Below are 25,192 nucleotides of genomic sequence, written 5' to 3' on the forward strand. Positions count from 1 at the left end.
AGTTACTACTTTCAGCTGTCTCGATTAGCACCCCACGTCATTAGGATTAGATTTGGACCCTATAATTTGAGTAACAAATGCTCCAGTCAGGTGCTGTGACCCCTCAGGATCCAGGCAATGACAAAGGTGCTTGTGTTACTTAAATGTTAATTCAGGCAAGGCAGTTCAGTGGAGAGTCATCCCTCTGGCCCATGTGTGTCTTCTACTGTTTATGCATAAACACTCTGTACTTTCCAATAATTTATCTCTCTTCTTTTACCATTTCATTAAACTGCCAGGCAATATTTTTGTATGCTTTCAAAAACCTCTGTAAAGGCTGCTCTCAGTGATGGGTGAAATGATTTCTAAAAATAACCTGCAAATCAATTTGTTCAGCTTGTAGCTTATAGAAATCTTGATGAAGTAAGGTGCTATTAAATGTGCAAAATAAAATATTTTAGTTTAGACTATGTTACTAATACCCTGTGAAAAGACCCTGGATTTAGAAACCAGGACTTGATAATCCTGGCTTTATGGATTAGTGATTTTGTGGCTTTTGGCACATCATATAACTTTTCCAGAGCCTCAGTTTCTTTGATTGCAAAATGAGAGAATAACATCTCCCTCATTGTGATGTGGCAAAGTAAAATGAGAAAACATGAAAATGTTGCTGATAGAATGTTGGGTATCCTTTGGTAGACTTACTACACATGTGTTCATATTCATTTGAACAAAAACCTAAAAGTGACTCCAAGTAGTCACTGGGGTCTACGGAAAAGCTGTAGGAAAGTTTACTTTTTTAAAAGAGTTGCATATAAGAAAAACAAACAAACAAACAAAGAAAAAGAAAAAAGCTGCATTTCAGTTAAGTTGATTAGAAAGAACATTTCCTTAGAATGAGTTTTGTTTTTATCTTCATTTTAAGGACACAAAGCAGAATGTGTTGCTGGTGAATAGCTTTCATTTAGGAAATGCACTAGGAGTGCATTTGCAGAAATTTTACAATATTGTTTCTAAATAATTTTAAATTATCTCTAAATAATTTTAAAATATTATTTTAAAATAACATTTAAATAATTTTTAAATATTATTTCTTATCTGGCCCCAACATACATGTCTTTCCCTAAGCCAGAGGAATGCCTGTTATTTTGCATGTCCCTGGATGTCATGCTCAGAGATACCAGAATTTAAATTCTTTTGGTCTGTTACTTGAATAAATACAGTCTCATAGTGTTAAGCTCAAATTGTTATTGAGTACATAATATATATTACCTCAGTCCAAATTTTACCCAAACATGAAACTTTAGATTATATGAAACAAATTAATATACATTTATAAAAACTCTAAATTTATAATGAAAGTCCCTTTACTGAGAGAAAAACTAGCATATTAAGCACTGCTTTAATCCCCAGCTATTTTCCTAGTTGTTTTACTTTTATTATTTCATCACATTTTCAATATGACAAATATTATCACTGCCATTTTACAGTTGAGGTAACTGAGGCTAAGTGAAGTGAATTAAGTGGCCTAAGCTGTAAATGGTACAGCTTTCCTGGCTCATTAGCCAGTGCCCTTCTCCATGGGGAAGTGTAGTGGTTACACCAAGACTCCTGAAAGAGGAAAAAAAGAGCAAACAAATCAGCCACTTATTCTACAATTCTGCTATTTTGAGCTTTTCCCAAAAGGCCATATTCTTAGTTAACTCAGTTTAGTCTCAGTAAGATTGATACAGCTCCTATGATTTGATATTCTGACTAGTAAGGGTAGCAGCTGAAAGCATTTTAGATATTAAGGAATTATTGGGCACTTCTTTCAACATCTCTGACTAATGCTCAGAATATTCATTTTCCTACAGAGTAGGGGAGTGTGATAGATGACGTCATGTTTATTACAGTTTGCAGGGAATAAATGCCACAGGCCTATTGACATGATGGGGAAAGGGCTTGTCAGTGTGGCACACCTAATATCATCTTCATCATAAACAATGGCTTCCACTTCTGGCCACATCCAATGTGTAAGGCCCTCATCTGGATCTGATATTTTCTCCTGCCCAGCACCTACCCCTCCTCTTTTTAAAACAGCATCCCAAGTGTCTTAGAGGCTTTCTTTGTTTGGGTTAATTTTATGTGATGCATAAAATTGACTGGGCCAAGTGATACCCAGATAGCTGGTTAAACATTACTTCTGGGTGTGTCTGTGAGGGTGTTTCTGCAAGAGATTAGCATATGAATTGGCAGACTGAGTAAAGCAGATAGCCCTCTCCAATTTGGGTATGCATCATCCAACCCACTGAGTGCCTGAACAGAATAAAAAGGCAGAGGAGAGAGCTGGGACCTTGATCTTCTACTGCCCTCAGTGCTCCAATTCTTAGGCCTTTGGAATTTCCAGACAGACACCAGCTTTTCTGCGTCTACAGCTTGCAGATGCCAGATCATGGGATTTCTCAGACTCCATAATTGTGTGAGCAATAACCTAATATCTTATAGTAAATCTCTTTCTCTCTCTCTAGCTTTATACATGTAGCTTTATACAGATACACAGACACACGCACGCACACATGCACACATGCATGCGCACACACACATTCTCCTATTGGTTCTATTTCTCTGGAGAGCTCTGACTAATACACCCTTTCTCCTACTGTGGGTCCATTTGATTTAGTAGGGAATGGATTCCACCCTCGGCTTCATGAGGATGCATGATTCAGGCCCATTCAGTCAGTATGCCCCACCTCCAGGCTGTAGGGTTTGCAGGGACTGGTAAGAAGCTGGGCACTTGACTCAAACTGGTGAAATGCTGAGCTTGTTGGAGGAAACACTGGAAATAGGAGTTGTCTTTCCTCTGGGGATGGTAAGCTGATGAGATGTAAGTTAAGAGCTACTGGTGGCTTTCTTGTTTACTGTACAAGGAACCTGCCTGAGAATAAAACTAACTGACAGAAAAGCAAAGTTGAATGCAAGAGACACACAGAAAGAGGTAAAGGCTAAATGGTACTGCTTGAGGCCTCCTTAGATCTAGCCATTCTGAAGCTATAGGACAATTCAGTTTCATAAACTACTGTGGCTTTTCTCTTTTTTCCTTTTTGCATAAACAAACACAAGTGATTCTGTAGGCTTTTATATATTCAGTCTGGTTCCAAATTCTTTTCCTCTATAATTCACTAGATTACACCTGATGCTGAATAATGAATGTGCACAGTACACAGCGGATTTCGATAGAATGGAAAAGTGGGTCAGATGGAGTAGTACAGCCACAACTAAGAGAGGTGTATTTTGTGTGTGTGTGTGTGTGTGTGTGTGTGTGTGTGTGAGAGAGAGAGAGAGAGAGAGAGAGAGAGAGAGAGAGAGAGAGAGAGAATGTGTATTGGCAAAAGAAAAAGACAGTATCACATTCAAACAACAGGTTCATATGACAATTATTATTTAAATAATGAAAATCTTTGAAGCTGTCCAAGATAATTTCAGACCCCAGAAGTCCAGCACAAGATGTTCTATTCAATTTTAGTCCACTGGCAGCACTGAAACATCCTCCTCTGAATGTGTAAACAAGAAAGGATGAAAGGAGCCCTTACAAATGTAGGATACACCTGCATGTAAGGGAAACTTTGGAAGGGTCTTTATCTACCTCAACTAAAAAAGGAAGTTCAATAGAGGCCTCCAGGGATTGAACAATGCTCAGTGTAGCCACATGCCAGCCCCCTGAGACTCACACTAGTGGGGCTCCCACAGGACAGGGCCAGGCTGTGAAATCTCCCATGGGCAGCAAAGAGATATGAAGAGAAGAGGTTATCAGAAAATGAAGAAAAGGACCACAGGGAATCAGTCTTTGGAAAAGCAGGGGTCCAGGTGACTGAAGACCACAGTGAGGGCTGTGTTCATTTGCCCTCGATCATCCATGCACTACTGCCACAGTTTTGCCATAGCTGGGTTCTATCTCTGCTATTATTAACCTAGTACTTTAAGTGGACTCACTTTTCTTTCACTTCCTCGTTGCTTCTAAGCATAACTTTTGAGAAATGGGTTTATTTCTCTGGTTAAAAGTATATAACCAGTTTTATACTTTTCCAGTATATGTTAAAATAAGCATATAATCATTAAAAATGTTTGTTGTACCACCTAAAATCTTTTCAAATGCCACAGTACTGGATTGCACTCATTGGGCAACACTAGTATATAGGACAAGGACTGGAGTTCAAGTCAAGAACAAGGGTGAGGATAAAAGTTGCTTCCCTTGAGATGCTGATATTGTCCAGAGATATCAGTTTCATCACTGCTTTCCTGAAAGCTCTACCCCTCCCCTCTGCTCAGGGCACTCCAATGTCTTTATACTACAAGGGAAGATTATTTGCAAGCAAACACTGGAATTATAAAAATGAGTAAAACGGTCAAATGTGGAGCTCTTAACAAGAGGTAAGTACATTATTGTTACCTCCTGTCTTCAGAAAGGGCTAAAGAATGACCAAGGAGTTCACTGCATTAACCTATCTGTAAAAGCAGTAGATACCAAATGCCATACTTACGTCATATATGAATGGCAATTATATATGCATAACTGAAAGCATAATTTAAAAAATTCTCTCAAGGCTTATCAGAAAACCACATTAAGCAGAACAAGTCATTTGTCTTTAAAAGCCATGAACTATCTTGTCAAGTCACAAAACAGTTGCCACTTGAACTCTGGGAACAGATTTTCAAAGAGAGATTTCTACAAGTTTTCTTCCATTAGAATTTTACAGACACTAATAATGACCTCACCGGATTTTCTTTTGATTTATGCTAGAAAAAAATAGACTGTAATTTAGACATTGTTTGAAGATGGACTATAATACGATAAGACAAAACTGAAGCCACCTTATTAAAGTTTTTTTCATTCTTTAAATTTCATGTTTGGCTTCACTGTGGATAAAATATGACAGCAGTAAAACATAAAACATGGCTTTCTCTTTGAGCTGCAAGGAAAAGATGCTTTATCTATTTTGTGACTTCAGGTGGAGTAATGGTTTCTCATCCTTCTAATAATCACTCTTTATCCACTCAGCCTGCTTTATTTTTCTTCCTAGCACTTGTCACTATGCATCACTATCTTATTTGCTGTATTTATTGTCTCTTTCCTCCACTAAATGTAAGCTCTATGAGGGCAGGGACTTTATATTAGTTATGTAGTCTCCCAGCACCTAGCAAAATGCCCAGTACATAGAAGGTGCTCGATAAAAATTTGTTAGATGAATGAATGTTGATTAATGACCAAACCTTTACAATTAGCAAACTGTCTCATTTTTCAAGCTTTACCCATCAGCTTTATATCCCAAAAATACATACTTCTTAGCCATTTGACCTTTGGCAAGTCACTTAACCACATAACTTCTAACAGGTTGTGTTTCTGTCTATAAAATGGGGACATCATTGACTGATAGAGCATTTGTGAGCATAAAATGAGGTAACATCCATGAAAGTGTTGGTTTGTCTATATTTATGTATTTATTTACTTATTTATTTTTAGTATTATTACACTTTAAGTTCTAGGGTACATGTGCACAATGTGCAGGTTTGTTACATATGTATACATGTGCCATGTTGGTGTACATATGCCCAAAGGATTATAAATCATGCTGCTATAAAGACACATGCACACGTATGTTTATTGTGGCACTATTCACAATAGCAAAGACTTGGAACCAACCCAAATGTCCATCAATGGTTTGTCTATCTTTGTAATCAGGTCTCTAGTCATTCATCTGTCTATGTATGAATGCAGCCTGTTGGCAAAGGATCTGGTCCACGGTAGGTACACCATGACTGTTTACTAGTTTATTAATTTTTAATTTTAATTTTGCTGCAGGAAGTAATGATTTCTTTTTCAGTTGTTGATGGCCCTGCCTAAAACCAAGGACAAGAAATCACTAGATGAAAGCATTGCCTTTATATACCTAAACTCTTACTCTTTATATATCTTCAATATAAAGAGATTTAAAAATGGTGTTTTCTCCAGTCAAGTACATTCAGAGGACAAAAATAAGAAAAGGACATCAACAAGACTGATAAGCACTAAAGTCATCTTCCCTGTCCTGCCTAAAAGGTCAGTTTCAATTTTAAGATGCTTCTCATGTACAGAAGACAATGTTGGGAAAAGATGAGTTTGATTTTTATAAAGGTGATTTCTGAAGCACCCTTTAAAAAACAAACAAACAAACAAACAAACAAACTTCTTCCCTTTCTTCCTTCCTTTCTTTTCCTTTCTTTTTACTTGCCTTTATTAATTAACTAAAAGTAAATTAAGTTTTTGGTTATTTCCCGCAAGCAAGATAAATATCTGAAAAACAGGTCGGGGGAGGAAAAATGGTCAATAGAAACTCTCTTAGAAGATGAAAATGTATGTTAAATCCTCTTCAAATTATAATTTTCAAATTATCACCACTAAGACACAATTAATCAGTTCAACTAAAACAGAGTTGCCAATTAAAACATGGTTAACTAGGATTCTCTTAAAAAAAAATCCCAAATCTTACACTGTTCATTCTAAATAAACATGCTTTTAAAAGATTAGGAAAATAATTACCTATTTGCACAGGAAAATAATAAATGATGAAATCTCAACAGATAGGGTAAAGGTATACAGAATATTATCTTAGCAATTGGCTCAATCACTTCCCACTCAGTGTAAATGCTTCAATAAGAGGTATTTTATACAAGGAAAGTTCTAAATCAAGGTTTTTACAGATTACATTTATGCAAGTAGTTTTTCTCTCACTAATGGAAGATTTCCTCTCTAATATCTTTTCTAAACAATTTGTTAACCAGAGGAGAGGAAAACAAAATACTTTTTTTCTAATATTTTATCGAGGACTTATAATTTATTTTACTTTTATTCTCTGATAAAGAAAAGGCTACAGGGAAACTAGCAGGTGAAAGACTTTCTAAATGTAAATGCTGCCCAAAGGAAAAAAGAACTGTGATTAGATTATTATGCATAGTATGCATCAAGGGTTAAAATTCGTACACTCAGAAATGCATGTCAAATTGCACAGATTTAAAAATTCACTTTTAGGAATTATCATAAAGAGTTCAGATATGCACAAAGATAAACTTCAAAGGATAATCATGGCAATATTAGTTACAGAGGTTAAAAAAAAAATACAAATCCTTGTTTCCCACCGCATTCAGGCAAGTGAGACTACCCTATGGAGACAGGAGGCTGAACATCTGTGGAATTTAAACCAGGAAGCTTGGACTCAGAGATACCAAACACAGCCAAGGGCAAGCATGGCGTACAGAGTGAAAATGGGGGAACTGAGAAAATGGCTGTACTAGGTCCCTCATCAAGTTGATTTCCCTGTTTTTTTCTTTTTCCTCTGGCAAAGACGGGAGCTGAGGAAGCCTGTCTGGAGGAAGCAAATGACCCCAGAGAAAAGGCCGTTGGAGATTTAAATTTGGGGCAAATAAAAAGGCTGGCCAGCCATATATTTATCCTAGAGCAGCAGTACTAACTGGAACGGGGTGGGGGTGGGCTTCCCCAAGGGATAGAGACATTTTTGATTTCCATAACTGGAGGGGCATGATGCTACTGGCATCTAGTGGGTAGAGGCTAAGGAAGCTGTTAAACATCCTATAATGCACAGAAGAACAAAACAGCCCTCACAACAATGAATTATCCAGCCCCAAATGTCAGTAGTGCCACTGTTAAGAAACCCTGTATTCAAGTGAAGCCCACAGTTCACACCTGTCCCATGTCCCCATCACTCACACAGGACTTCCGAAGGCTCTTTTGGGCTTTACCCTCAAATATGATTGGCTTGCCTTTACCAGACACTTGAGGAAAGCCCTCACAGTGAAAGTCAGAGACAAAAACACACAAACACCAACCAAACAACTGAATAAGAAAAAAGTATTGGAGAAAACAGAAACCATTAAAAAAAAAAAAAACTTAAAAAGAAAAACTGCAATTGATACAACCCAATCTGAAACACAATTTGGCAATATCTAGCAAACTTGAAGTTAAACCCACCTGAAACCCAGCAATTCTGCTTGTAGGGATTTATCTTAGAGGAATTCTTGCACATGTCACTAGGAGACATGCACAGATTATTCATAGCAGCATTGCTTGTTAGTAGCAGAAAAACAAAACAAAACAAAACAAAACAAAAAACCTAGAAAAAATCTAACCCTTCACCAAAAGAGAATGGATAGATTAATTATAGACTATTCATATAATTGAATGCCAAAATCACTTAAAATGAATGACTTAGAGCTAAGTATTTCAATACAGATATACTTCATAAATATAATGTTGACTTAAGGAAAGCAAATTACAGGAGACCACATGCATTAAAACACTATACAAAGTTAATAAGCTTTGAATAAATACATGCAACAACTTTACCATATCTCCTTTAAGGCAGGGGCCCCCAATCCCTGGGCTGTGGACCAGTACCAGCCTGTGGCCTGTTAGGAACCAGGCTGCACAGCAGGAAGTGGGCAACGGGTGAGTGAGCATTACTGCCTGAGCTTTGCCTCCTGTCAGATCAGTGGTGGCATTAGATTCTCATAGGAGCAGGAACCCTATTGTGAACTGTGCATGTGAGGGATCTAGGTTGTGTATTCCTTATGAGAATCTAATGCCTGATGATCTGAGGTGGAGCAGTTTCATCGAAAAACCATCCTCCCCACACCCCTCAGCCCCAACCTCTGTCTGTGGAAAAATTGTCTTCCACGAAACTGGTCCCTGTGTGCAAAAAGGTTTGGGACTGTTGCTTTAAGGATTCATACTTGTCTACCAAATCTATAAGGCAATACATTTTAGTTATCCTCCAGACTCAAGATGGAGGTCACCTCTGGGAGGCTGGCAGGAAGGAAAGTAACTGGAATGTATATTCAGATAACTTCGAGTATGTGATGTTTTATTTCCTAAGCTGCATTTTGGGTGTACTGGTGTTTGCTATATTATTCTTCTATATCTTTTGTATGTTTTAAATTGCATTAAATAAAATCTATTTTTAATATCATCAGAAAGATAAAAGAAAATATTGCATCCAGTAAAAAGTAATGTCTCATTCATGATGTAGGAATTTAATTCCACAAACATGGTAGTTCTAAGAAAATCTAATGTGTAGTAAAGCTATTATATTCTTTAAAATATAAAATTAAAATGTATAGGCTTTCTTTAAAAAGTTTGTAATTTAATTTCAAATATATAATTTAAATTTAACCTTAACGGCATCTTTTTAGAATTTTTTCTTTTCTAATAACCAGGTACATAAGGTAACTTTGTCATGTACCTGGTTTGAAAATTTTATAATAGATCTCAATATGTTATATGCCATGTCGAGCTATTTTCTTTTAAGTGTTCTTAATACTAAGCATTGGGGTAAATTAATTGCTAAAAAGTGTAACATTATATTTGAAATATTTAGCAGTTATGATCCACAGTAACAATTCTAGGAAATTAAAAAAACAACATGTTAGCCAATGTTTTAATCAATATATTAAGAACCTACACAAGTGATTGCATCAATGGCTTTGGAAATTGAAATAACAACTTCTGAAATTATTTTAAAAATATCTTTTTCTAAGAACATATGGACACACGATGGGGAACAACACACACTGGGGCCTGCCAGGGGTGCAGTGGGATGGACAGCATCAGGAAGAACAGCTAATGTATGCTGGGCTTAATACCCAGGTGATGGGTTGATCTGTGCAGCAAATCACCATGGCGCATGTTTACCTACGTAACAAACCGGCACATTCTGCATATGTACCCCAGAATTTAAAATAAAAATTGAAGAGAAAAAAAATTTTCCTTGGCACTAATTTGTTCTAACCAGAGAACTAATTTAGGAATTGAGAAAAGCCTAAAAAGTATCTGTCCTTTTTAATTGCATAAATAAGTGATACAAAAACAGTTCTGAGTGAGTTCTGTAAGTAAATATTATAATTTCCTTACACTAGCTTCACTAAATTATCATTTTGTCAGTTTAGAAATATGGTATTATTATACCAAGTAGTGAAACATTTAAAAATATACATTTAGCAGGTTAAAATAATCATGTTCATCTTTTAAAGAAAAAGATCCTCAAAGAAGACACAATTCATACTTTCCATTTTTCATTGACATCATTACTCATTTAAATTAGTTTTGGAAACTGAAAAAACGTTACATTTTTTTGATATGGTGGCAAAGTTCACCTGAAAAAACAATTTCTAACCTAATCATTCCTTCATACATGGTGTGTTCCCTCTAAAAGTGAAAACTCTATACTTCTAATATATATAAATATATATTAAGATCATGGCCAATAACAAAACAAAGCAAGGCAAAAATGAACAAAAATGTTTTGATATGGAAACATTTTTATGAAATCAAATTTCCCTGGCTAGTTATTGAAATTTATCTTATTTAAATGATTTAAGTTTATTCTAGCAAGTGCTTCTAAGGTGGAGATGCTGTTATAGGTTGAGCATCCCTAATCCGAAAATCCAAAATCTGAAGTGCTCCAAAATCCAAAACTTTTTCAGCATAGACATGATACCATATGTGAAGAATTCCATACCTGACTTCATGTAACAGTTCTCAGTCAGTTGCAGCCAAAACTTTGTTTTATGCAAAAAATTAACAAAAATATTGTATAAAATCACCTTTAGGCTACGTGTATATGAAACATAAATAAACTTGATGTTGAGACTTGGGGTCTAATCCAAGACACATCGTTTTATATATATATGCAAATATTTCAAATTCCAAACAAAAAAATCTGAAATCCAAAACACTTCTGGTTCTAAGCATTTTGGATAAGGGATAGTCAATCTGTATAGCTGTGTCTACAAAAATAAAATGGTAACCAAGACCTCTAAAATTAGATTTGTAAAATCTCTTTCAGCTCGAATATTTCATTTACTCATCCCTTCACCTTTAATGACTTCAGTCCTTCATTTGTTCACTCCTTTTAGACACTTCCTATATGCCATGCAGTGTGCACTCTGGGGATATAAAGAGAAACAAAAGAAATTTGCTTTGGCCATAGTACATCAATATGAAAGGTGTGAAGGGATCACAAACCCAAATCTCAAATACACATCGAATTCACTCTCTGTGTTGCAGAAGGAAAGGAATCCTGCCTAGGTGACATGGACCCACCCACAGAGACCTTTTGTATGGGAATTGTACCACTGCTCTAGCACTTTGCTCACAAAGTATGGCATATCACACTTCCATTCATTTATAGTGGAAGACATGGAGGCACAGAGAGGTGAGAGAACTTGTCAAAAGTCACAGAGCAAGTTAGAAGGCCAAAATCAGAATATATGGTCTATTGTAATATTTTCAACAAATGTATTGAGAACTTGACAGGTGTCTGGCTTAGAGCCAGGAGCGGGGACTACAAAGATGAATAAGATGGAGTTCCTGCCTAGAGGTGCTTATGCTCTGGTGCTGGCAGTTCCCAGACTCAGGGGTTCTGGGAATTGCTGTAACAGCTGATTGTCTTGGCACCTACTGCTGGGTCTCTGAGTACTGTGTTAGCACATAAACAGACATGGAACTGCATGGAGACCAGAACGCCTGGCAAAGTAAACATAGGGAAACAAATTCAGTGTGGCTGTAATCTGTAAAATGCAAATTCAAAAAAGAATTTGTTTCTACCTATCCAACTTGCAAAAGTCTTAAAAACACTCAAAGTGGAGAAATTGACCCTCTTATCCACTGCTGTTGGAAATAAAAATTTTGTGTTTAGATACCAAAGTTGCAGGATGTTGTACAAGCTTATAACCAGGAACAATATGTTCAACAGTAAGTGAATAATGTTTCACTAAATTAAGGTTACATTAATGCAATATTATGATGCATGAGGCAGTTTCTTAAGATTTCTTAACGACCTGGGAAAATATTCATCATCCAATGTTAATTAGAAAACCAGGATATTAAGCTATACATGGCATGCTTTTTCTAAAACTACTTTTCTAAAAATACAGTATGCATGCATATTTGTATCACAAGCACTGGAAAGAAATGTATCAAATTATACACCATGGAATACTATGCAGCCATAAAAAAGGATGAGTTTGTATCCTTTGCAGGGACATGGATGAAGCTGGAAACCATCATTCTCAGCAAACTATCACAAGAACAGAAAACCAAACACCGCATGTTCTCACTCATAGGTGGGAATTGCACAATGAGATCACTTGGACTCGGGAAGGGGAACATCACACACCGGGGCCTATTATGGGGAGGAGGATTGGGGGAGGGATGGCATTGGGAGTTATACCTGATGTAAATGACGAGTTGATGGGTGCTGACGAGTTGATGGGTGCAACACACCAACATGGCACAAGTATACATATGTAACAAACCTGCACGTTGTGCACATGTACCCTAGAACTTAAAAGTATTATTAAAAAAAATGGCACCAAAAAAAAAAGAAAAAAAGAAATATATCAAATTAATACTTGTGATTATTTCTGGGTGGCGGTATTACAGATGATTTTTATTTTTCTCCTTTGTATATTTTCCAAATTTTCTGAAAGGAGATTCCATTAATTTAGTAATTTAGAAAAAATAAAAGTAAGACTTAATTTTTTTTTCTGACTAGATGATTCTCTGAAATAAACTAACTGCCCCTGACTGGTTTCAGGACACCAATGACTCAGCCCTTCTGGTTAGAACACACGGATGCACTAGAGGGGTCCTCAGACCTGAGCTCCATGACCCAGACTTGTTTTGCAGCTTACTGGCTGTGTCTTTCTGGGCAAAACAGTTCTGAGCCTCTGTAATTGTATTTGTAAAATGTGGCAATTGATGTCTGCCTCATAGATGAAGTTTAAAGACAGCGTAAGAAAAATGCTTTGAAAAGTACTATATAAATGCAAGTTATGTCTCACCTGAGACATAGATAAAACAGAGTACACACTCAAATCCCAAATGACCAACTTCTTGGTTTTATGACATCACTTAAATGACAGAACCTCTTTGAGCCTTAGCGTCATAATTTGTCAAGTAGAGATATTACTGGCTTCTTCAGAAGGTGGGTGTGAACTAAACATCTATGTGGGACTCAGTAAATGTTTGCTTTCTTCCTTTCTTAGGCTCTGTCTTTCCCCACTCTGCTCTTACTGTGAAACAAGGATTTTAAAAAATGCTCTAGCATCAGCACTTTCTATTCTAATTTTAAAGCATATTATTTACTTTGATTTTTTTTGATATGTTAAAAATGTATGGACTCTTTTTCCTTTCTCCACCCTTTTATGGTTTGGACCAATAGCAAACACAGTACGCAGAACTTGGCAAAATCAATGTGAGGACTGTGGACAAATTTTATGCGGTCATTTGAGCCTGAAGTCTTCCACAGAAAGCTCTGACACTCTAAGCACTTTACATTAGGGTAGGAAGAGTAGGAAGGGTGAGAACGTCCTTGCTTTGGTAGGCTGAAATTATTTCAGCAATTAGATCTCCTTAGATTCTAGATTTATCTAAATATACCTGTGACATTCTGTAAATGTGCAGAACTCAGAATTTCTCAGGCTTGGTTTCTGTAGTGTCAATTGACAACCACATGTCTTGAAGTTTTGTTTCCTTTAATTAATCTTCTCCATTTTCAAATCAATTTTCTCACTTCCTCATGGTGTTACTGCTATTCTAAGGAATGCAGACCAAAGGGATCAACATTTCAAGACTCCAAAGGTTCGTATGCCAAGCCTGGAACTTTGCACACAAATAGATATTCAAGCACACTCGCTGTTCATTCTGTACACCCCAACTTAAAAATTCAAAGTCTAAGATTAAAGTATCAGAGGATTGAGTCCTAAGTTACTATTTGAAATCTGGTTCACCTTGTATAAGAATCTTTTCTTGTGGGAATGTTGAAGATTTTTGAGAAAGAGAACAACCCACTGAAGGCCCTCCCTGTTTAGGGAAGATTAACCTGTTAGGTGCTAGTAGATTGATCGACGGGGATGATCTGCATGTGCCATGATTGTGAAGACAGATTAAAAAGGAAGAGGCAGATAAAAGACATATTGTAGCAGAATCTGCTAGTGCCCAGTCCATTTTTCCAGAGTCTTAGCACTTCACTGTGTTCTGGTTGATTTCTAACTGCCAGCGTCTACCCACCTTTAGTTGAGTGCTAAGGAATTCACAGCCCCATGCCAAGCAGCACTCAGTCAATGACTGATAGGAGTTGATACCTAAACACTCCAGCTCCCTTGCCCTTTGGATGGAAGAACTCTGAGCTGTGTTGTATTAGTTTCCTATTGCTGCTGTAAAAAAACTACCAAAAACTAAAGAGGCCTAAGGAAACATGAATTTATTACTGAACAGTTCTGGAGGTCGTAAGTTTGAAATAGATCTTATTGGGCTAAAATAAAGATGCAGGTTTGAAGTTAGTACACTATTGCTTTGAAGGATGCTGACCAACCTTCTGGTACGAGTAGACCCAAGCTGTGGCCAGCTTATTCTTTGAAGGAGCCTTCTTGAATTCCTCCTCCCTTTATAATCAGAACCAAGACAGGAGAATGTGGTGGTGAAAATTCCTCCACACTATGCTGAAATCAATCATAACAGGCCTCATCTTAATCCCACTTAATTTAATCCTGCTATTTAATTTAATCCATCTAACTTAATCCCACTTTGGCACAATCGGAATCTAGAATACTTGAGTGAAATCATCGACTACTCCAAGACTAGCAGAAGCCTACCCTGGATGGAAAAGGATAACAAAGTCACAAGGTACATAAAGTCAGAATCTCTTGTTTTTCATTCTGGCTATAAATAACCACATGATCTTAGACTAATCACGTAATTTCTCTCTGACCGATTTCATTTCTTCATGTAAAGACAGAATTAATAAAACTTACTGCTTTTTGGAGAGATTTCAGAGTTAAATGGAAAACTCTGTGAACTTGCTTTGAGTTCTAATACAATAGCAGTAATCATGATGATTCAAAGGACAGTAAACCTTTTGTTTTTCCCATGAATGCAGGTTTTAGTCAAATGCCAGCCAAGTATTCTCTGTACACTTGATGCTCCTAAAATATTTATTGTTTTTGATAATGAAGAATAATGTCTTATGCAAAGTAATCTATTCACAAACTTTCTCCCAGTTGGAACTGATATATGTTGAGCCATCTCAGTTATTCTGATAAAGCCCCTCACTACATTTATATCTAACTTCATCAGAAACAAATGAGCTTCTCGACACACTTTGGAGAGTTCTGCAAGATTTAACAATGGATGGTGACTTGTTGCATAACAGAACACTTGACTTTTTGCTCTATTTTAAATTACATTTGAGTATTTTTTATTGAGAATCTATTAAATCTAGGGCTCCAAGAACTGGTCTTCCAGTAGTTTACATAACAATAGCTACAACAACAACCGATGTCTGCATCTTGCATTACAGTTGGCAGTGGCTTCCTATAGTTAGATGTTGCCCAAACTTCAGTCATTTTTATAACATCAGCATGATATTTTGCCATATTTTCTTAATTTATGTGTTACTATTTATGAAGTGTTTTACCTTAAATTGACTTACCTTTTAGAATGTAAATGTTCATTTAAAAAGTGAACTTCATATCACTACCATACCCAGAAAATCAATATTGTTTGCCATAAATAGAAAATACATAATTCATTGATTTAGCCATTCCATAAAGTATACATATAGCAAAACATCATGTTGTGCACCATAAATATATACATTTATATTTGCAAATAAAAAATAATAATTTTTGAAAAGAAAGTAAATAAATGCAATGCAACAAAAACAAAACAATATTGTTCTGTTTCTGCCTGATACTGTTGTTGGGTAAAGGTTCCTGAACTTGAGATACATTCTTCTGTGTTTGTGTGTGTAAGTGTGTGTACCAGAGAGAAAGACAGAGAGAGAGAGAGAGACTTGCATATCTTATATGAAATTTAGAGACAGCTCTACATTGAGACTTTTACTGAATTATTTAGATTTTTTGGAAAAGATATGATGGATTAGAATCTTAGCAAGCAGTGCAGATACTGTATCCATTTTACAGATGATAAAGCTAGGGCTCAGAGAGATTACATGACTTATTCCTTGAATACTCAGTAAATGGCAGAGCTGGGCTTCAAACACGAGCCTTTTCATTCCAAATCCTGTGCTTTCTCTAATGCACTCAAACCTTCTTGGAGTGAGAGGGGTTGCACAGGGCTTAGATGAAGCACACTGAAGATCCATTCCCTCTGTCATTTATAATCCAGTCAAGGAGATGAGAGGGACCAAAGTCACAGATTTAAGTTGTTTCAAGAGAAAGTAGAAAAGTATGTTTTGAGATAATTGGCCCAAAGAATAATGGTGAAAATATTTAGCAAGTGAGCCCACTGTAAGTTGGACTATTAGGGGAGACTTTCTGGAAGAAGCAAGATTAAAACTCTTGTGTTGAAGGATGGATAAAATTAGATGAATTGAAGATAGAGGTGAAGCCATTTCAATTGATAACAGCACTTTGATCAGAATAATAAAAAATGTCAAAGCTCTGTTTTGGTTCACTGCAGATAGGGGAAAATGCATATATATGTCAGGAAGTACTATGGCTACATTTTAGAGTCTTACATGCTATAAAGTAGAATGAATCACTATTTTGTAATCCTTAAAAATAAACTATTTCCCTCAAAACATGTACAATTCAGCAAACTATCTACAGGGCTTTTTCTCCTAAGGAAATAATGATGGATATATACTAATATTTGTAAGAATGTGTCTCATCCTAGCAGGGCAATCGGAAATAACTCCAGTGTTTGATCATATGGGGCTTATTTACATAAAATTAACTACATCAATACTGGGGACCCTGTGCAATCTCCAGAAAAGATTTCAACCTCTGCTACTAAAACATGGTCTGTGGACCAATATTGTCAGCTTTACCTGGAACTTGTTAAGATTCAGTTTCTGATGCAGTAGATCTGGGGGAGAGCCTGAGATTCTGCATTTCCAACAAGTTCCCCAGTGATCTGCACATGCATTAACATTTGAGAAGCAGAGGCACATGATTAATGACATGGAAAGATATTTGCAATTAAATGAAACAGGCTGATTTCATAAGAATTAGTTCCATATGATACGATATTGGTAAATTTTAAAAATACGCATACATTCACACATAAGAGAAGGAAATAGGGAAAGAGAGTGTGTGTGTGTGTGTGTGTGTATGTGCAAGACAGACAGATGGGAAGAATATATATTAAAATACCAACAGTGGTGGAATTACTGGAAATTATTTAAATTTTTTTCTGTGTTTGTATATTTGTATCTACCATGAACATTCATGCCTCTTTCAAAATATAAATAATAAAACTATATTTTCAATTCCTTTTCTGTTTTCAGAATTTTACTGAGTTCTTTCTGGAAAAATAAACAGGAACTCAGAGGCTGAACTGGAAGAAAACAACTCACAGGGATTTAATCAATGTAACAAGAAATTGTCAGAAGAAAGAAAGACTTACAAGATAAGAATTTTCCACTAAGTGTGAAGTAAGTCTATGTAACCTTCACGTCCCTAGTGCTCTTGGAATTTATTTTAAAAACAAAACATTTTTTTTTTTTAAAGTAAGGCTATAAAACTCCAGGAGCATAGACATTTTCAAGACTGCCAACTGGGAAAGTACTTTCAGGATGAAACAGATCGGTTTCCCTTAACAAGTATTTTTAGTGGTTTTACTCTGAGTTCTGGTTGGGAATATTCCAGCAATGTCACTTAGAAGTTGAAAGAGGACCCAACTGCTTTGTCAGAATGATTCTTTGCCTGCCTTCTCCCTTGGAAAATTTACCTTAATCTTTATTCATTTCTGTGCGTTGTCCCCATTTGGGTGATCCCTTTGTTCTCAGCATATGATGTTGAGAACAGCTTCACTATTTCTTTGCTGCTGGGATGTTTAGGCAATGGAAGTAAGTTAAGATGATTAAATGAGATAATGCAAATAAAACATTTATTATAAAGGAAATACTTAAAAAGTTGACTGATTGGGAACTGGCGTTGTGGCGTGACTATGGGGACTCTCCAGGGAAATATCAACTGCCCCCGAACAGAACTGAAGAAAAAGCTGTTCAAGCACCTGTGGGTATTGAACTGGGAGTGGCATCTGAGGCACCGGGTGGTTGGGGCTGTGATAGACCAAGGGCTGATCATGCAGCACCACCTCAAGAAGCGGGCATCCAGTGCATGTACCAACATTACTCTGTCCGGTAAGAAGCGCAGAAAACTTCTCCAGCAGATCCAGCTTGCCTGGAAAGAGAAAGCAGCCATGGAAGTGGAAGCCCCTCAAAACTATCCAGGACTAGTGAGCCACGGCTCAAAAGGCAAAAGAGGATAAAAGTCCCTAGGATGTAGAAATGAAGGACCTTGAAGATGCGAGCGAAACCTCTTCCAGAAGATTCTCAACTGGATCCAGAAGGACTCAGTGGTTGTTTTAGAGGACTTTGGCAAAAGCAGTGCCCCTTTTCACCAGATTTCCTCCTCCCTAATCCTCCCATAGAAGGATGTCTTTGGGAGGGAGGAGGGTACAGAAGAAAGATTGTAGAAGAGCCTCTTTACAAGTCAACTCCATTTGTAATAAAGCCCTAGCACTCTGAAAATAATTTTTTGACTGATTAATTCATCATTCAACAACTGTGTACCATGTGACCATCCTCTACCCCTATGGGCAGAGGATGCAGATGATCCCAGACTTGTTTCCTTACCTCAAGATGCTTTCAGGTAAGGGGATATAACCAAGGAAACAGAAGTACCTTGCAGTGTCACAAGTGCCATGACAAGGAGAGGGCCAGGTATCACAGGGGCAAATAAGAGGAGTACTAGCCTCATCAAGGGGGTGGTGGTGGTAAATAAATCTTCCTCATTGAAATGACATCTGCTTTGAAATATGATGGACCAGCAGGTTTTGGCCAGGAATAGCTGAGAAGTTCCAGACAGTGGGAATAACACATTTACACGTTCAAATATGAGAAAGAACACAAATGTTCAGGTGCTCAACAAACTAAAAGTGCTAGGATATGAGTGTGGCATGGAGGGTGGGGGCAGTAGAAAGAAGGAAAATAATATGAGGGATCTGTAGAGCCTGGTGATGAATGGGCCTTGTCAGCCATGCGGAGGAAGTTTCACTTCATCCAAAGGTCTGCGGGAAAGATTAGGGTCAAATATGGTATCATAGGGGTTTTAGGCAGATTGCTCTGGGCACAGGTGGAGAAAGACTGGAGACAAGCCAAGAGGACTGCAAATCAGCCAGCTGGGATGCTGCTGCAGGAACACAGGGAGAGATGATCCCATCCTCAAGCCAATGGAAATAGATGACTATACATGAAATGAGACTGGTGATTAACTGGAAGTTGGGAGATGATGGAACAGACCCAGAGAATGTGCTTAATAAATGCCCATTTTCTTCTTTACTTCTCCACAGATATCTATTGGCCACTTCAGGCCAAGGAAAGATTAACCCAGTAGTAGTAAAAAAAAAAATTTCTAGAAGCAAAATAACTGTGTGCTTAGCAGTTCTCTAAGTAAGGTCTGGGAATTCTTGAGGGTCACTGCATTTCTATTCGAGGGGTCTGTGAGGTCACAACTATTTTCACAACAATTCTAAGATGCTGTTTGCCTTTTTTGCTTTCATTCTTTCACAAACATGCAGCGGATTCTTCCAGAGGCTACGTGATGTGTTATAATGCAATTGCTGTGATGGCTAAAGTTATATGTGCTTGGATTTTCTTGAGCTTTAAATTGTCCCAGTTTTAATTTCAAATATAGTAAATACAGAAAGATATAGTCTCCATAACAAAAGCTCTTTGAGGTCCTCAATAATGCTTAAGAGTATAAAAGAAACCTGAAGCCACAAAATTTGACAACCAATGCCATAAATATTTAAAGAAAATTTTAAAGGCATCCACTGCCAAGAGCTTAAAAAAATTACGAGTGAGGATAAACTCTACTGATTGAGGAGCCTAATTCTTATCTTAGTTTTGTTGTCCTTTCAAATCTGAGCCGTTGCTGGCTTAATATAAAGATAATGCCTGGGATTTTATTTCTAGAAGAACACATCCAACTAACAAAATCAAAGCACATACCATACAATGTACTAAGTAGAAATATGAAATCCATATATGCGATTCTGAATATACTTTGTTCTTTAAACTTATTTTTAAAGTTGGAAAACAGAGTCACTGAGTAATACTCATATCTTAGAACAAAATCTCTGTTGTGTAGGCAGAAAAGCAAAATAGAAGTGACAGTGTGGGCAAGTGGAAAATAACACAGTGAGGAGAAATGATGCAAACTAGACTCAGAACCAGAGCTGTAAATGCAAGTTGCCAACCCAAAAGGACTTCAGGATCCCCTATGAACCATTATTTCAAAAAACAAGGGCAGTTGGCTAGCAAATAAAGCATAAACCTGGTAGTCATCCACACATCATTTGAAGAGGCCTGGAGACAGTGGAGGACACTTTTCTGTGCCCCTGAACAATACCAAAGTGGCTGCCCTTCCAAGAGGTCATCAGGTGTCTCAGCACAAAAAGTCTGGGGAAGGTCAGGATAAGAGCAATACAGAAAACAGCCCCAGAGACTGAGGGCAGTCAGAGTTCCACGCTTAGGACGAGGATTCCATATGGCTGTTAGGAATGTGATGTGGCTAGTACATTGGAGGAACTGAATGCTTAATTTTATTTCATGTTCACTAATATAAATTGAAAGAGCCATGAGTCTAGTAATGATCATACTCGAGAACTCTATTCCAGAACTTTAGTGAAATGATCTTCCCAACCTCTGGAGAGCCAACTCTAAGATCTCCTATCATGGTGCAAGATGGGTTTGAATGTACTCTTCAGGTAAACACATATGTGAAATCCTTGTCTCCCACCAAAACCCACTCAGCTTCCTAGGACATCTGCCAGCAAAGCCAGCTAGTTCTCCTTGGGGAATTTGGAATAGGAGCTTAGTAAAGAGGGAAGCAGAGCAGACAAAGGAGAGGCAGGAATCTTGCCTGTTACCCCACGTGACCTGGCCCTGAGCTATCTTCCAAATTCTTTTCCTGATACATAACTGCTTGTTACTGTGCTCCAGTGACACACACCCCCTAGGTCTTCCTTGAATATATCAAGCAAGTTCCCATCTCATGGTCTGTTGTGTTTATTTACTTTCTTCTTATCCTGGAATGCTCTTTCTCTGGATCAGGGTTTCTTAACTTCAGTGCTAGTGACATTTTAAGCTGGATAATTCTTTGCTACAGGGACCTCCCCTCTGCAGCACAGGGTGTTTAGCAGCATCCTTGTTCTCTATCCACCAGATGCCAGTACCATCCCTTCCCCCAGTTGTGACAATTAAAAACTTCTCCAGACATCAAACGTCCCTGGAGAGGCACAGTCACCCTGGTTAAGAATCACTGCCCTAGATATCTGCGTGATTCACTTTCTCACTTAATTTAGTTCTGTACTCAGATGTCACCTCCAGGGAATCTTTTTCAAAACCTTGTACCTCTCCGTCCCCTTTCCCTGTTTTACTTTTCTTCCCAGTATTTATCACTAGTTAACATTATATCAGATACTTCTTTGTTTCTTGTTTCTTTGCCTGCTTTGTTTACTGCTGTATCCTAGCACCTAGTATCTAGTTGATTGTTAGATGCTTTATAAATATATATTGAATGAAGGAAGGAAGTACCTGCACCATTTGTAAAGTCAAGAGACAGGAAGTTTTCATTCTGGGAGAATGGACACATGTCACCAGGAGAAAAGCTTTAACTCAATTTAGCTATTAAAATCTGTATTGGTTGTTACATAACAATGATAAGGCTTTAGGGCATTTTCTAATAATGGGCATACTTTTACTCACCTTCTCTAAAATCATGCTTTGAATGCAAAAATAAGTTATAATTTTAAATGTATTTGTCAACCGCTTTTATAAATAGTATGCAATTTTGAGACCTAAAACTGTGGTCATATCATCAAGAATCTATGTTCCTACCTGATTTTAACATTGATGTCTCTTTGCTATTGTGCAAAAGACATTTTGATAATGAGAAGAAGGCCTGATGAAAGGCCTACATTTTCCTTCATAGTTATAAATTGAAAATGTGTTTCCAAGAGGTTTTTATTAGCATTACTGTGTATAAGCCTATCATTTCAGTAACTCCAGCCCTAGGAAATTTAATCATGCGCTGAAGTCCTTACTTACTTGTAAGATTGAGGTTTTTCACCCATGATGATTTGTTATAATCTTCCTGAATTCCTCAAGAATACTAGACTAATTTATAAGATGCTGACTTTCTTCTGGAAAGAAGTATAAATATTCAAAAGAAATTACAAGCACCAAGTAAATTGCACATTTTGGAGAATAAGGGAAGAATATCCCCTAAGTGTTGGTAGATGGCCAGAGTATTCTCCTACAACCTGGATCTAGCCAATTATTAAATGAAGTCCCATAACACCTCAGCTCCTAAAAATCTGCAGGGACTAAGAACTTCTGAATATATTAACTAGAATTTTTTAAAGTTAAGTAATTCTACTTTCACATTTTCAAGGTTTTTACTGATGTAAGTCTTTCTACAACAACACACACTGCTATCCTTTTTAATAATAGAAAATCTGGAACTCTGTGTGTGTGTGTGTGTGTATGTGACCTATGGCCACCCTTTGTGAAGCTGTGCATATGCACAAACAAGCATGGGTGCAAGTCTCAGAATTAGGTCCCCAAGGGTGGCCCTACAACTTGATTCCTCTTCCAGATGGGGTGCAACCCTCGCAGAACCATAAAGGCAGCATCCCAAGCCTGCCTTGTAAAAAACTGACTGCTGAATCAAAAGACCAAGAGCAGCCCTTCCCTTTCAGGGTTATTTTGATTCTATAAAATAAAATAAAATAAAATAAAATAAAATAAAATAAATCACCATCTTTACTTCTGTTTCTAGAGTCTCAACTTTTCAGTAGTCCTGTAAACCTTGTTTGTGATTTCTACAGTCAGCCATTTTGGCAACCCACATCACTTGCCTTTTCCCTTTCACTATTTGAATGGAGGAGGAGCATTCCTTATGAGTCATTTGAGAATTACAAAAATGTTTGTGTGTATATCTATTTAAGGTATACAACATGATGTTATGAAATACATACATAGAATAAAATGGTCATTACAGTGAAACAAATTTAAGATATCTATCATGTCACAGAGTTATCCATTTTTCCCCTCTGTGGCAACAGCAGCTATAATCTACTCATTTAGCAAGTGTCTTGAATACAATATGCTATTACTAACTATAGTCTTCATGTTGTACATTAGATCTTTAGACAAGTTTGTCCTACATATCTGCTACTTTGCACAGAGATAGAGAATAAACAGTGGTTCTCAGGGGTGGGGTTGAGAGGAAGGAAATGGAGAGATGTAAGTCAAATGATACAAAGTAATCCAAGAATTTATGTGAGAAGAGGTGGGAAAAGTCTACTTCTAAGGTGCCTCAACCTTTCCCCCTAACTCCATCCTTACCACCACCACCATCAAACACCATGATAATAATAATAATAATCAGGAAATTAACACTTCTAGACACCTGATGCCAGACTACATTGTTTTTGAAGTATTTCCCAATGTCAAGCTTTGAACAGAATTATAGATACCTACAAAATGAATAAGTTTGAATGTTTTATATAGTATTTGCAAGGAATATCAAAGTCCTCTTGTATTTTCTAATATGTTGCTTTCAGAAAAATATCTCAGTGGATACACTGACAGGCAGAAAGATGATCAAAGATATTAACCCTGCCCCTTCAAGATTAGAGGCATAATTGCCTAGCTGGAGAGAAGCCGAGAAGACTCAAGTAGGACTCAGGTTTGCAATAATCTTTCCCTGAAGGTATAAAACAAAGATAGAAACCCTTGGGAAGTATTCCGCATCCATCTGTGCATTAGCTTGTTCTTTGGAATCAACATTATGGCTCCTCAGATACCTCTGTGCTAAGGATTTTTTCTGAAAGTTGAAAGTTTTATTTTTCTACAAGAGCAGTCCCTGTAGGCACAGTCAACCCATCCTCATTGTGTTTGAGCCCAGGCACAGTCCACAGGGAAGCTGGCAAATGTGACCATGGCACACCATTACATGCTCTTCAGAGGGCTGGAGGGTACTTATAAATGCATTCCCTTGAAGAAAGAAGCAACTGGCAATTTTTATACAGCTGCATTATATGCTGATTATGTACAAAGGCTAAAACCAGGCAAAGTACCTAGCAGAAAATACCCATGCATTATTCAACTAATACGAATCTGTTGTTTTTCTAATTTGCTCTTCAAAACATGTCTTTTCAAGTTGTTCTGAGTTGCAGTTGTTTTGAGGGAGGGAGAACAAAAGTATTCTCTCTTTTCAGGAACAAAAACTCAAATAAAAGAGGTACCCCCATTCAGCTAATCATGGCAGCTTTAACAATATATGGGCAAAATGTACAACAAACTTACAAAATTAGAGACTTTATGAAGAGCATCCCTTTCTAACCAAGTTATTTTAGAACAGAGAAAGGTAAACAATCTATTTATCAGGCTAGGTTTTCCAGGCTTTCCCATTCCAAGTCATTCTTATGTTTTCTTTCCTTCTTCTTCTATTTCTCCCTTTTGCCTTTCCTAATCCATATCGTAAGATACCATGTACAACACACTTACCCCTATTTAACTGCACATGTTCACAGTATCCTACAGTCAAAAGCTCTACTTTGGCAGCAACTTTTTATTGATGAATGCATTTTATCCTGATTACATGACAGTGATGATGGCTTACTCATTATTTCATTCAGCATACTTATTGTGGGCTTACTATGTGCCAGGAAATGTGTGAGTCCCAATGACAGATAGAACAGGGTTCCTAGCTTCATGGAGCTCATATTCACTGGTTAACTACATGTATGAAGGCTTTCAGTAAATTTTGTGTGCAGTGACACTCTCCTGTGATCCCAGGGGTGATTTAATTTATCCTCACATTAAATATGATCCTCCTGAACAACATAGTGGTGTTCCTTTAGGGCTGATGTATTATATTTGCCTTTATGCCACTCGTATCTTGAGAGACTGCTGAGATCTAGAATAGCTTTTTGATAAGCCCCTTTGCCTACCTCCCCTATCTGACCCTTTCTTTCTTACGGGTGCTTGGTGTTTACAGTTTATAGCACTATCATCACCCTCATTCCCACAGTCTCTTTTCCTTTCCTATTCTTCTGTTGTTTGCCACATGTTTTCTGCTT

At 37.2% G+C, this 25,192-nt stretch overlaps 1 protein-coding gene and 1 pseudogene across 4 annotated transcripts in view; one reads left to right on the plus strand and one right to left on the minus strand.

Annotated features, from left to right (window-relative positions):
• LOC105489053 (solute carrier family 24 member 2) overlaps positions 1 to 25,192 on the minus strand; it is a 269,869-nt gene that overhangs the window by 176,744 nt on the left and 67,933 nt on the right. The gene's annotated exons all lie outside the window — the stretch shown is intronic.
• Positions 17,984 to 18,407, plus strand: LOC139358269 (uncharacterized protein C11orf98-like; annotated as a pseudogene).

Source organism: Macaca nemestrina, chromosome 14 (genome assembly GCF_043159975.1).
Source record: "Macaca nemestrina isolate mMacNem1 chromosome 14, mMacNem.hap1, whole genome shotgun sequence".
NCBI lineage: Eukaryota > Metazoa > Chordata > Mammalia > Primates > Cercopithecidae > Macaca > Macaca nemestrina.